At 41.7% G+C, this 11,076-nt stretch overlaps 2 pseudogenes; both read right to left on the bottom strand.

The window, feature by feature from the left end:
• Positions 1–1,151: 1,151 nt before the first annotated feature.
• Positions 1,152–3,486, bottom strand: LOC139678123 (mothers against decapentaplegic homolog 1-like; annotated as a pseudogene).
• A 906-nt stretch (positions 3,487–4,392) lies between these two features.
• LOC139678118 (uncharacterized) lies at positions 4,393–10,937 on the bottom strand (annotated as a pseudogene).
• Between the last annotated feature and the right edge of the window lie 139 nt (positions 10,938–11,076).

Raw genomic sequence — 11,076 nt, 5'->3', positions numbered from 1 at the left:
TACTCTGTCTGCAGGACTCCAGAGGGTTGCAGGTCTCCAACCCCATCCTCCCCTGCAAACAGTATCTCAGCCCAACCACTCTGCAAGGAAGTGATGTGCAAATCTCTGATGCTTTGCAGGATCAGGGCCATGGTGTTGGGATGCATGAGAGTGGCAGACCAGCACTTGCAATCTATAGCTTCCAGGGGCTGCTTTGAGAGTCCAGCACTTCTCTAAGGAACAGGTTAACTAAAGCCACAAATGTTTCAAAAATTAATATTCTCATGTAAATGATTACATTAACATAACACTGAGGTTGTGCTTCAGAAACATTTAATGCACCTAAGTTTTGCAGGTGTTCTTTCTTCTTTTTTCATTTTCCCAGTGATACCTGAGATCAAAAGTTCATTTCTCAACCTCTGGGTATTTCTTTTTCTACATTGCAGTATTCTATCATCACCAAAAATTTTTGACTGGAGTCAATAAGTTTCAAAATTAAGAGTTATATATCAGGAAGGTCACATTAAGATTTTTGGGCTTTGGTCCAGGACTATTCAACACTTAAAAAATTAAACATTTTCTCAGTTACTTTAAATTAGTTATAAAGTGAAACAGTTGAAAAGAATTGCACGAGAGAGAAGATCTATTTTGATTAGAAAAAACAACCTGTAATTTATCTCGTACATTTGTGTTTTGCTTTTCATTTGAGCTTAATGCATATCTGTTCAGCACGAACGATGTTTTTATTGACTTCACTGAGATGTGATCAAGCCCTGGATTTGCACATATGTCTGGATACAAACTCCCAGATACCCTTGGGAGAGGTGCTAAAGATGAGATCTGGGATAAGGAATGTATTTTGGATAACAACCTCAGAAACTCTCATTAAAAAAGTGTTAGTTTGTCAATGAACTTTTAAATACACCGTACATACACTTTGCAAAAAGCATACCTAACATTCTTACCACAGTATAGTCAGGACACAATTTCAAAGATAGTACACGGTTATTGAGATTAAGCCTTAGAGGGTGATTGTTTGTTTGTTTGTTTACTTTTGAAGAGATCAGCAACAATCAATTGAGAAAAAAATAAAAATGTGTGTTTCTGACTCATACATCTTAGAAGAACATGGGAGGCTCAACTGTTTCCAAAATGTAGACTCTTGGGACATTTTAAGACACTGAAGAAATAGGATTATGAATAAACCCCATCTGAATAAGTATTTTATCCAGCTACTGAAGGGGACCATGAAGATCCAGTCTGGAGTGCTTGGTACATCCTAGCGATGATACTCAACTCCCCAACCCTTTACAAAACTAATATGGAGAATGCACATCTTAGCAAGCTCATACACTGCCTCAAAACCATGGTTCACAGACTGAGCCAAAAGTTGAGCAAACTCCTGGTTATTGAAAATTTTCAAACTGCAGCCATGGAATTTTGTTGTGGGATGAACCCCATGATGATAGTTGCAGTTCCAAATTTGCACAAAAATACTGCTGTCGCTAAGTTGTTCAGCATATACTTCCCAACCAACATAATAGAGATGAGCACCTTTGCCAATATGCTGCTTGGTGTTCCCAGTGGTGGAGTCGGCGGTTAACATTGGAGGGAACCCCTGGGCAAAACCTGTTTGTGTTGTTGGAAGGATCAGTGAAGTTATCCACCAGGATGCCAGTGAAAGAAGCACAGAATGCCTTCCTGATGTGGTTATTCAGCTCACAGTAGGCAGTGGAGCACCTGTGCTTCAGTTCTTCATAAGCAGCTGCCTGAATGTCTCCTCTGTGTATGTCAGGGGGGAGTATCAGCTGGCATCTGGAAAGAACTTTCTGGGTCTAAGATGGCTGGAGAATGTGGATAGGTGCTACTGCTGCTTCCAGGCAAGATCAGACAGCTGCTGTTGGGTGAGTGGGGGAATGCGTGGCTATTGGGTTGCTGAAAAGAGTATGGGAAAGTAGCACTGTGTGGCATGTGGGACTCGTTTTGTCCCAGGCTGTGGAATTGCGCTAAGAGGCTGTGCTGGCGGTTGTACTCATTGTGCCTTGGAACCAGCGCTGGAGGAAGGACAGGACTCTACCCACTTGTAGTGATTGAGATTGATGCAAACTTCCTTCTGTTTAACTCACAGCATTCCAGTGGTTTCAGTTTGTGATGACTCTGCAAGTCTGGCCAGTGCCACACTCTACAGAAATGACATGCGAAATGTCTGATGTGAAACCTGGAGCCTGTCGTCCAAGTTATGAGGAATTGTGACAAAGCTGCTGGACTAACCAAGACAGCTTAATGCTTTTCCCAGCTCCTCTATAGCACCTTTCTTCTTCTTCAGTTTTCTCATTAATACATCAACAGCTTTCTCTATCCATTTCTCTTCTTCATCCCCTTGCTTCCATCCCAACAGCCTCGTCACTGTGGGCTGGTGAAGGAGAAAAAACTTTCATGCGGACCCCACTGTATTGATACCAGAAAACCAAGCAGGAGAGAATGTCCTGTTCTTCCACCTGTGCATTGCCTTCTCCTTCTGCTAATATTTTCTTTCCTGTATGTACCTGTAAAGCTACAGCATGCTATTTCCACACTTTAGCTTCTTGCTTAGCTGAGGCATCAGTAAACCACACATTCTGCAGTTGCTCTGAGTATGGGGGTGCAACTTGAATCACTGAAGGTGGTGGAGGGTCAGTAATGTTACTTAAGATTGCCTCATCTTGTAAGGGAACATTTTGGGGGACTCCTTCTGTTACCTGAAAAATGGTGCAATAGTGCTCAATTTACGCATACCATTTTTGAACAGGAGCTCACTGGGCCACCCCATAAAGTGGTGGGGTTCTTGCCAAAACAGGCTTGATGACCTTAAAGGGCCCCCTTAAAATCAGAGATTGCTGATGGACAATTTTTTTTGCTTCATGAAAAGCAGTACTTACTACAAATCAGCCTTTTTCCCAGGTAGAATATTGTTTTTCAACATCTTTGAAACTGCATGAATAAACCCCTGTAGACCTGATGGGACCATCAGGGCCTTTCTGCCATAAATGTATGGACAGTCCAGAGCTTGCATATTCCCACTCAATTTGTATTGGATTAAGGGTGTGTGTGGGGCCTAATAAGGGGTATGTGTTGGCCTCAAAAATCAGGAGTTGTAGGGCTTTGTTGTGGAATCCAATCCCCCTTTGCTTTTTTCTGCAGCAAATCATGTAAAGGTTGGGCAGTTATTGAAAAATCCGGGATGTGTTTTCTCAAAATAATTGGCAGGCCTAAAGCTTGATGTAAATCTCTTTTACTTTCTGGTGTTTTAAGTTGGTCTAGGCAGGTAAGTATGTCTGGGGGAATACAAACCATTTCTCCCCTCCACCAAATTCCTAGAAATTTTACTTTTTGTGAAGGAGGTTGTAGTTTTTCAGGAGGGATATGTAAGTCCAGGGACTCAAGGTGCTTAATAATGTCTATTTGGGTTGTTTGCACAGATGCAATCTCATTTCCTGCTACCAAAATATCATCAATACATCGGTACATTGTACTCCTGGTGCAGGTGGAATGAGTGACAGTTCCTGTGCCAGTGCGTGGTGTGCTAGAGTGGATAAGTGTTTGAAGCCTGTGGAAGACAGGTAAAAGTGTATTGCTTGCCCTCCCATGTGATCCTGTTTTTATAGGGGAGCCATAAAAAACATGTCTTTGATGTCAATAGTGACCATAATTTGGTGGGCTTGTTCTTGGATGGTAGCTATTAACTCGTCTGTGCTGTAAGAGGCCCTGTGTTTGCATTCAGACTCCCATCTACTGTTAGCCTCCAGTTACCATTTGGCTTACAGACAAGCCACATAGGAAAATTGTAAGGAGAATGTGTTGCAATCACTATTCCTCTTTTTTTTAAGTCTCTGGTAACTCTGGCTCCCAAGGTTAAGGGCTAAGGTTTGATGTTGGTTACTAGGGAGGAAGGAAGAACAGGGGCAGGACTTAGTAAACACAGATGTGGGGTTTCTTTTCCAAAAGCCCATATATCTCCTTCCTTGTCAGTCCAAGACCTTTCCTTCAGGAGGTCTAAGCCCAGTAAATTTGCAGGAAATTTACTCAAAATCATAAGGGTTTCAACTACTTTCTCCTCCCCTGGTAACCAGCATCTTACCTTTGCTGTCATCTGAGGTTCTATGTTTTCCAAAAGCATCTGCAATAAATATGCCTTTATGAGAGGGAGTGATTCCACATGAAGCTGCATCTTCAATTTTCAGGGCAGACACTTGAGCACCAGTATCTGCTGGAAAAGTTACAAGGGTTTTGTGGGGACCAATAGGACAGGTCATTAATAAACCTCCCTTGGAATTTTTGGTAAGCCATCTGAGGTAAAACCGCCCTTCATCTCCCAGCTTACCTACTGGGGATAAAGTGAGAAGTTTCACATCTCCTTTCCTTTCTGTGATCCCTCTAGGGAGAGGCTGTGGCAGAGACAGTTTCCAGAGATCCCTGCTTTACTGGCCATTCTTGCATTAATATTTCTAATTTATCTGTGGGTTGGCCATCCATCAGAGATTTTGGGATTCCTTTTTGTAAGCTCATAATCCACAGGGTATTCCTTTGTTCCCTGGGCCCTCCATTGTCAGTGTGCCCTCCTAGCCCAGGTGAGAATGGTACCTTTCGGACTCTGGCTGGAGGAATAATTGTTTTCCATTCTGTGCGTCAAATTGATCTAGAGTCTGTTTTAACTGAAGATATTCGACCATATTTCCTTCCACAATTAATTAATTCTTGTGCCACCTTCCCCAAGTCCAAATCTTATTCTCTCCACAGTATTTACTGGGGCTTAAAGTTTCTTCTATGGTGGCTGCAATTTTCCCCCCTTTGGTTAGGCTTTCAATTTGTCCTTTTAGCTGAATGCTAATGGTTTCAGAGCCTCAGGGGGACTTCTGATAAGGGGAACGATTCTTTCAGGGTCTGCAGGCAGCATCATGGGAGATTCAAATCTTGATGTTAATTCCCTATCATGAATCATCTGCAAACAAGCAGCTTTTTGCACACTTTCTACAGTCTGGTTAACATTTTTCCTATTACAGCCAGGGGATCTCCCCTTTCCAAGGGGTTTAGTCCACCAGCCCAGTAAGCTGCTCCTTGGGTCAGAGACCAAAGTGCTCGATGGTCTCCTGTGGTCAGGAAAACTCTGGCTCCTGAAAGTCTTTACCTTCTTTTTCTGATAACAAAATTTGGTCACCCTCAGTAAGAGAGATTACCCAAACGTACTCAGTCTCAGACTCTTTAGGGGTTCTGCTATATCACTTTTTTAACTTAGCTAACTCAGTTGCTGTATAAGGAATTTCTTTTGTAGTTATTTGAGGTGTATCATCATCCGAACTCTTATATGTGTATTCTGTTTTAATTAGGGGACAGACACTGGCAACTTTTTCATTCGGTCATGCAAAGGCTCTAAGTCAGAGAGGGGGTATGTTTCTTTAGATAACTCCAGTTCTTACTCCCTTTTTCCTTCTCTCATCAATTTTGTATACAGCTCCTCAGGAAGCACATGAACAGTAGCTCGTTCATTTCTTATCTCCTCTCAGAGGAGTCTGACCATAGCTTCTTTTTCCTCTAGCTGCATTTGCAAAGATTAACTAAATCTTACGGTGAGGTAACAGCTTCCATGTGATCTTTTAGCTGCTGCTCTTTGTTGTTAATTGCAGTTATTACACTTCCCCTAACACTGCACAAACAATAGGTTTTCCTTCACCTTTTCTGGCCTCGCCCCTGCTCACAGGCTAGAGATTCAATCAACAATGGCCTGAATATTACACTAGTTATGTTGTGTGACACATGAAAGGGAGGAGTGAGACAGAAATGCAAAGATTTCTAGTCTTAACTGTATTAATAAGAAATTATTAGCAATAAGCGCTTCCAGACAATCAGATCCTTGTGTTCCCAACACTGCCTATCGACTATGGACAGCACACAGGTTGGAAGGGTTTCTGACTTCTGAAATGAAGCCACACTTAAGCCAAGGAAGAATTTATGGCTATATAAGCACTTCCAGAAAATTAGAGCCTTATGAACCCAGCACTGCCTGCAGAACTTCTGGACAGAACACAGGCTTGGAAGGATTTTTAACCTCTGCTTTAAAGCCACACTTAATAGCTAGAAAAGAACTTTGCCCACAACAGCTCCCAAAATAACATTTATTAATACAAGTATGTGACAGTTATTGTGGGTTCTGCTTTGCCGGTGATAACGTTTAGCTGCAAGATTGTATTTAATTGATAATAAAGGACCCCAAAAGAAACCAGCACAAATCACATTTTACAGAGACAAACACACTAAATTCAAGTTACAATACAGCAGTGTGTCCCACTCTCATGACAGATAGAAACTAGCAACAAAGAACTACTAACTAGAAGCGCAGCCACATAAAACACTTATCTAGACACTCTTTCAATAACATAGGACAATAAAATAGCTTGCATACCACTATCTCTCTAACACAAAGCAAAAGGAAAGAAGAGAGCTGCTTCTTATCAACACACATGTCGAAAAAGAAACTGCACATTGCAAAAGAAAGCAATAACTAATATAAAGTAGCAAAGTGTAAAGCAAGTTACTGTTATTAGTATTAAGGTAGCAAAACACAATTAGTAAAGGAGTTGCTTATAAAGTAAGAATCAAATTAGCTGTTACCATAAGATGTAAGATTGAGACGGTCAAAAACTACACGATCCCAGCTATGGGGAAGAAAACTGGAATACTTTATTGAACACTTGACCACTTTTTAAGGTTTCAGGGAGACACATGCTAATAGGTAGGAAGGGTTATGGTAATTTCAGGAATTTATGGAGGGAAGACAGCAGGGGATTACAACACAATCTGGTAACATTCATTCTAGACTCTTTTCTTATGTTAAGGCAGGAGACAGCTTATCTTCAAGTTGATCATTACCAAGCCTCCTGTGTTCTTGGTGATGGAATTTCTCTCAGCCTTTGTTGACCAAGGCTTGCTGTTTAAGATTTCTAGCTCTTTTTGCTGTAAGCTGGATTTCAGATTCCTACATAAGATAGAATGTATAAAGGAATAAGCTTTGTAAGAAAGTTAAGAAAGTATAGAAAAATAGAAAGCACATGGTATCCTTACCCCTACATTGTTCAAGGAGGCAGGACAAGCTGCTAGCAGCTAACTCAACAGAGATGATGGCGTTTCCCCTCTCTCTTGCAGTTAAAACTGCATTTCTTTTTATACTTTTTTCTTCAGGTGGTTTCCTGTGACTTTAGTCAAAATGTTCTGGAAGGTGATACAGATGCCTGAGGCGGGTGGGCTCCTTGAGTCTGCAGGGGCAGGGTGCAGCAATGAAAGGCCATGCTAATTGAATAACATTCCATTCTCTGGTAGCACCCACCACTTATCAGTTTGTCTCGTTTTTGTCTTCTCCTGAGGCATTTCCCTCAACCCATCCAGGCTTATCAGGGCCATCACCCAACATTGTGCCCATTCCCTTCCCGAAGGAGATGGTTTGGCACCAAATTCATCTAGCAGATTTATAAGCACCTGAACGTTATGTTCCATTTTTACCACAAATTTAGAGTGAAACTTCTCCAGAAGTTGCCTCTTAAAAGTTACAGCAAATTCCCAAAATTCTTCACTCGTCTCCCTGGAAAGGCATCTCTTAAAAGTCATGTTACAATCAAAATTGAGGTGAGTTTATCTGCGGGGCCTCTCATAAAATTTAATTTTCAAAATTTCATCCCTTCCTCCCTGGAAAGCACCAAGTCACACCACAGATTCGGAGCAATATCCTCAGAGGGCACCTCTTAAAAGTTACAGCCCAAAATCTCGCTCCTCTCTCTCTGGGGAGTTACCTCTCAACACACACCTTTGCATCCAAAATACCAATTAACGTGCACCTCTGTGAGCAAAATATCTTTCGACACCCCTCACCCTGAGGGGTGCCTTGCTTCCATAGATACCTAACACCATATACCAAATACAACAAGTACACCTCTCCTGGAGGGGCACCTTGATTCACTCCTGCTGTAAAATAATCACTTAACACACACACTACAGAATTATCTGTTTGGAATCAACATTCTTGCTTAAGGATACCCTATTCGTTGTTTGTTTGTCTGCCTTCAGTGGTCTGCAGGAGGTCTCCTGGGCCTCTTGCAAGGAGCTCAACTCAGTCTGCAAGACGTCTCCCAGAGCTCCTATAAGCAGCTCAGCTTTGCAGCAGCTCAGCAAACTCTCACCTGAGACAATGTAGAAGCAAAACTCTCTATTATCAGTTCATTACATTAAATCAGTCTATTACACAGTGCAACGAGAGGGACCTCTTTTAGTCTGAGAACCTGGAAGTGTAAGGATAAATCACTGAAATGAATCATCCTTTTCCTCACAGTTTTGCCTTCTTAGCATCTTTTTGCAGTTGCGGCCCTGCCTTTAAACAAGAAATCCTGTTAGCATGTACCTAGCTGTGGATGACACTAAATCCTTGTCAAACTGTTCTGACCTGGAAATTTCAAAGCTGACCTTTCCCAACTGAGAGACAGAGAGCCACAAATCCTCAGTCAGCTTTAAGGCAACAATACAAGTTTTGTACACTTTGGACCAAATTCTATACTGATGAAAGAAGATGCAATCCCCTTGAGTCTCTGGAAGCTACAAGCTGCTTTCATTAAAACTATGTTTTACCCCCAGATTTGTCCATGAAAGCCTTTAGGATCTTTCATATAACAGCCTTGGTAGCTGGGAATTCCTGATCATAGAGTATATTAGCCACATAAGAAACATTGCTCTAAGCAGTAGAAACACTCACGTGAAGGAATAGCTCGAGAGATGCAGAGATACTGGCAAAGTTATTAATAATTTCATCCATGTGTCCTTTAAATTCTTATAAAATGGTCCTGTTTTGCATCATCTCTTTTTCAATTCTCAGTCACATTACAAGAGTAGAAAATGTAAATCCAATTGGATTGTTGACAATCCAGTTGTCAACAAATTACTCCTGTGTCTGTCTGCAGCCCTCTGACAGTAGTCAAGGCCTAGCAGAGATGTCCTACCTAACACCACCTGTCTGTCATCATTGACTTAATTCTTTCTTCTTGGAAATTAAAATAATTCTGGTCAGCTATTACTGTTCTAGTGCTAGGACTGTCTGGCATTGCTATGTAATTGCACAGAGATAGCATTTACTATGGCAGGTAACATTTGTTGTATAAAATTATAAGAAAACCAAATTAAACCCAAGAAAATTGCCTGTTGCATGTTCCAACGTAATACCAACCAGACAACATTTGATACTTGTGATTAGCACAGGCCTATAGCTGGGAACTGGACACAGATTTGGGTAAGATCCTATTCAAGAATTTATCTGTAGCAACACGCTTCTTAACATGGGACAGCTTTCTCCCTCCTGAGAACTGAAAGCCTCTGTTCTGTCAGCTTTATAGAAAATTTTAATATGTCAGGAAGGATTTGGGGATGCTGGTGGGTGAGAGGTTGGACATGCCCCAGCCTTGTGCGCTCACAGCCCAGAAACCACCCATATCCTGGGCTACATCCAAAGCGGTGGGGGCAGCAGGTGAGGGAGAGGATTCTGCCCCTCTGCTCTGCAGAGACCCCACCTGCAGTGCTGCCTCCATCTCTGGGGTCCCAGAGCAGGAAGGACATGGACCTGTTGGAGCAAGTCCACAGGAGGCCAGCAAGATGATCAGAGGGACGGGGCACCTCTGCTATGAGGAAAGGCTGAGAGAATTGGGATCGCTGAGCCAGGAAATGAGAGGGCACTAGGGTAATCTAATTGTGGCTTTCCAGTACCTGAAGGGAACTTACAAGAAATATGGGACAAGAGCATGGACTGACAGGACAAGGGCTTCAGACAGTAGATTAGGATTGGATATTAAGAAATTCTTCCCTGTGAGAGTGGTAAGGTACTGGCACAGGTTGCTTGGAGAAGCTGTGAATGCTCCATCCCTGGAAGTGTTCAAGGCCAGCTTGGATGAGATTCTGAGCAACTTTGTCTCATGGAAGATGTCCCTGCCCATGGCAGAGTGGTTGGAATGAGATGATCATCAGGTTCCCCTTTCAACCCAAACCATTTTATGATTTCAGCAAGGCCAAGCCTTCCTGCAGGTGGTTGTTCAAACCTTTGTTCCCCCAGAATTCTACCAGTGCTGTTTTGCTGCTTCTCTAATCTACTGTGGTTTATTGATCTTGTCAGCAGTTTTAACTGTACAAACATTATGATTATAATGTTCAAGTCTATTAATTTTAAAGCTTTCCTACAGTGATGCATGACAACTACTAAATAAATTTATTTCTAAAGTGCTCATTATTAAATAAAGTAATCATTATAAGTAATTTTGCAAAGTGCTCCTAAAGATTAATATTTTAGACTAGTGTTCTGGAAAGGACTAGATAGTCCAGCATTTGGAATAAATGATACAGCCTTTGACCCCCACCCTAGGACAGCAGCATAGTCAACGTTGCCCCTTATTTTCACCATGTGTCTTTATGTGGCTTGAATACTATAAAAATCCATTCAGATGGAGACCTTCTGGCAGTTATTTTGACTGTCTCTAAGTTTCTTGTTGATATTGAAATAGGTTTGTGGTTGATAAATAAGACAACACCATCATTATTTGTGTATCCTTCCTGCCAGTCTTACCAGGTGTGTTAGGAACTGAGTGCTTTTGGAGACTAAGGTAACTTCTTCATTCTTCTCATACTGCACATGGCAAAGGTAGTAGTGAGAAGTTTCCTGTGGGCTGTTCCACAGCTGGCATTTTCTTCACACACAGCTGGCATTTCTAAGGACTCCAGTACAATTTTTATAGGCCTTAAATTATTCATTTAAAGGTCAAGTAGTGTCTACCTCAGAAAAACAATCAGAAAATATTTTCACCGTGAAGACACAGGCTGATGTTCCTCAGTGCACAGGTTCTTGGATGGCATTAGTTTGTACCTCTAAGCTCAAGCCACCACTGCATTTGGCCACCACCCATCGTTTTTGTAATTGGCCAGGTTTAAAATAAAATTGTCTTCAGTTACAATAAATTCATAAACTTAAAGCAGTCATATTTGGTAAGGAGTGCAAATCTTTCTGTTGTGAAGCAGTGTAGGTAAAATATTTGGCTTGTTTAT

Source organism: Pithys albifrons, chromosome 1, assembly GCF_047495875.1.
Source record: "Pithys albifrons albifrons isolate INPA30051 chromosome 1, PitAlb_v1, whole genome shotgun sequence".
Taxonomy (NCBI): Eukaryota; Metazoa; Chordata; class Aves; order Passeriformes; family Thamnophilidae; genus Pithys; species Pithys albifrons.
Note: the sequence above shows the minus strand (reverse complement) of the source record. Positions and strands in the feature narration are given on the sequence as shown.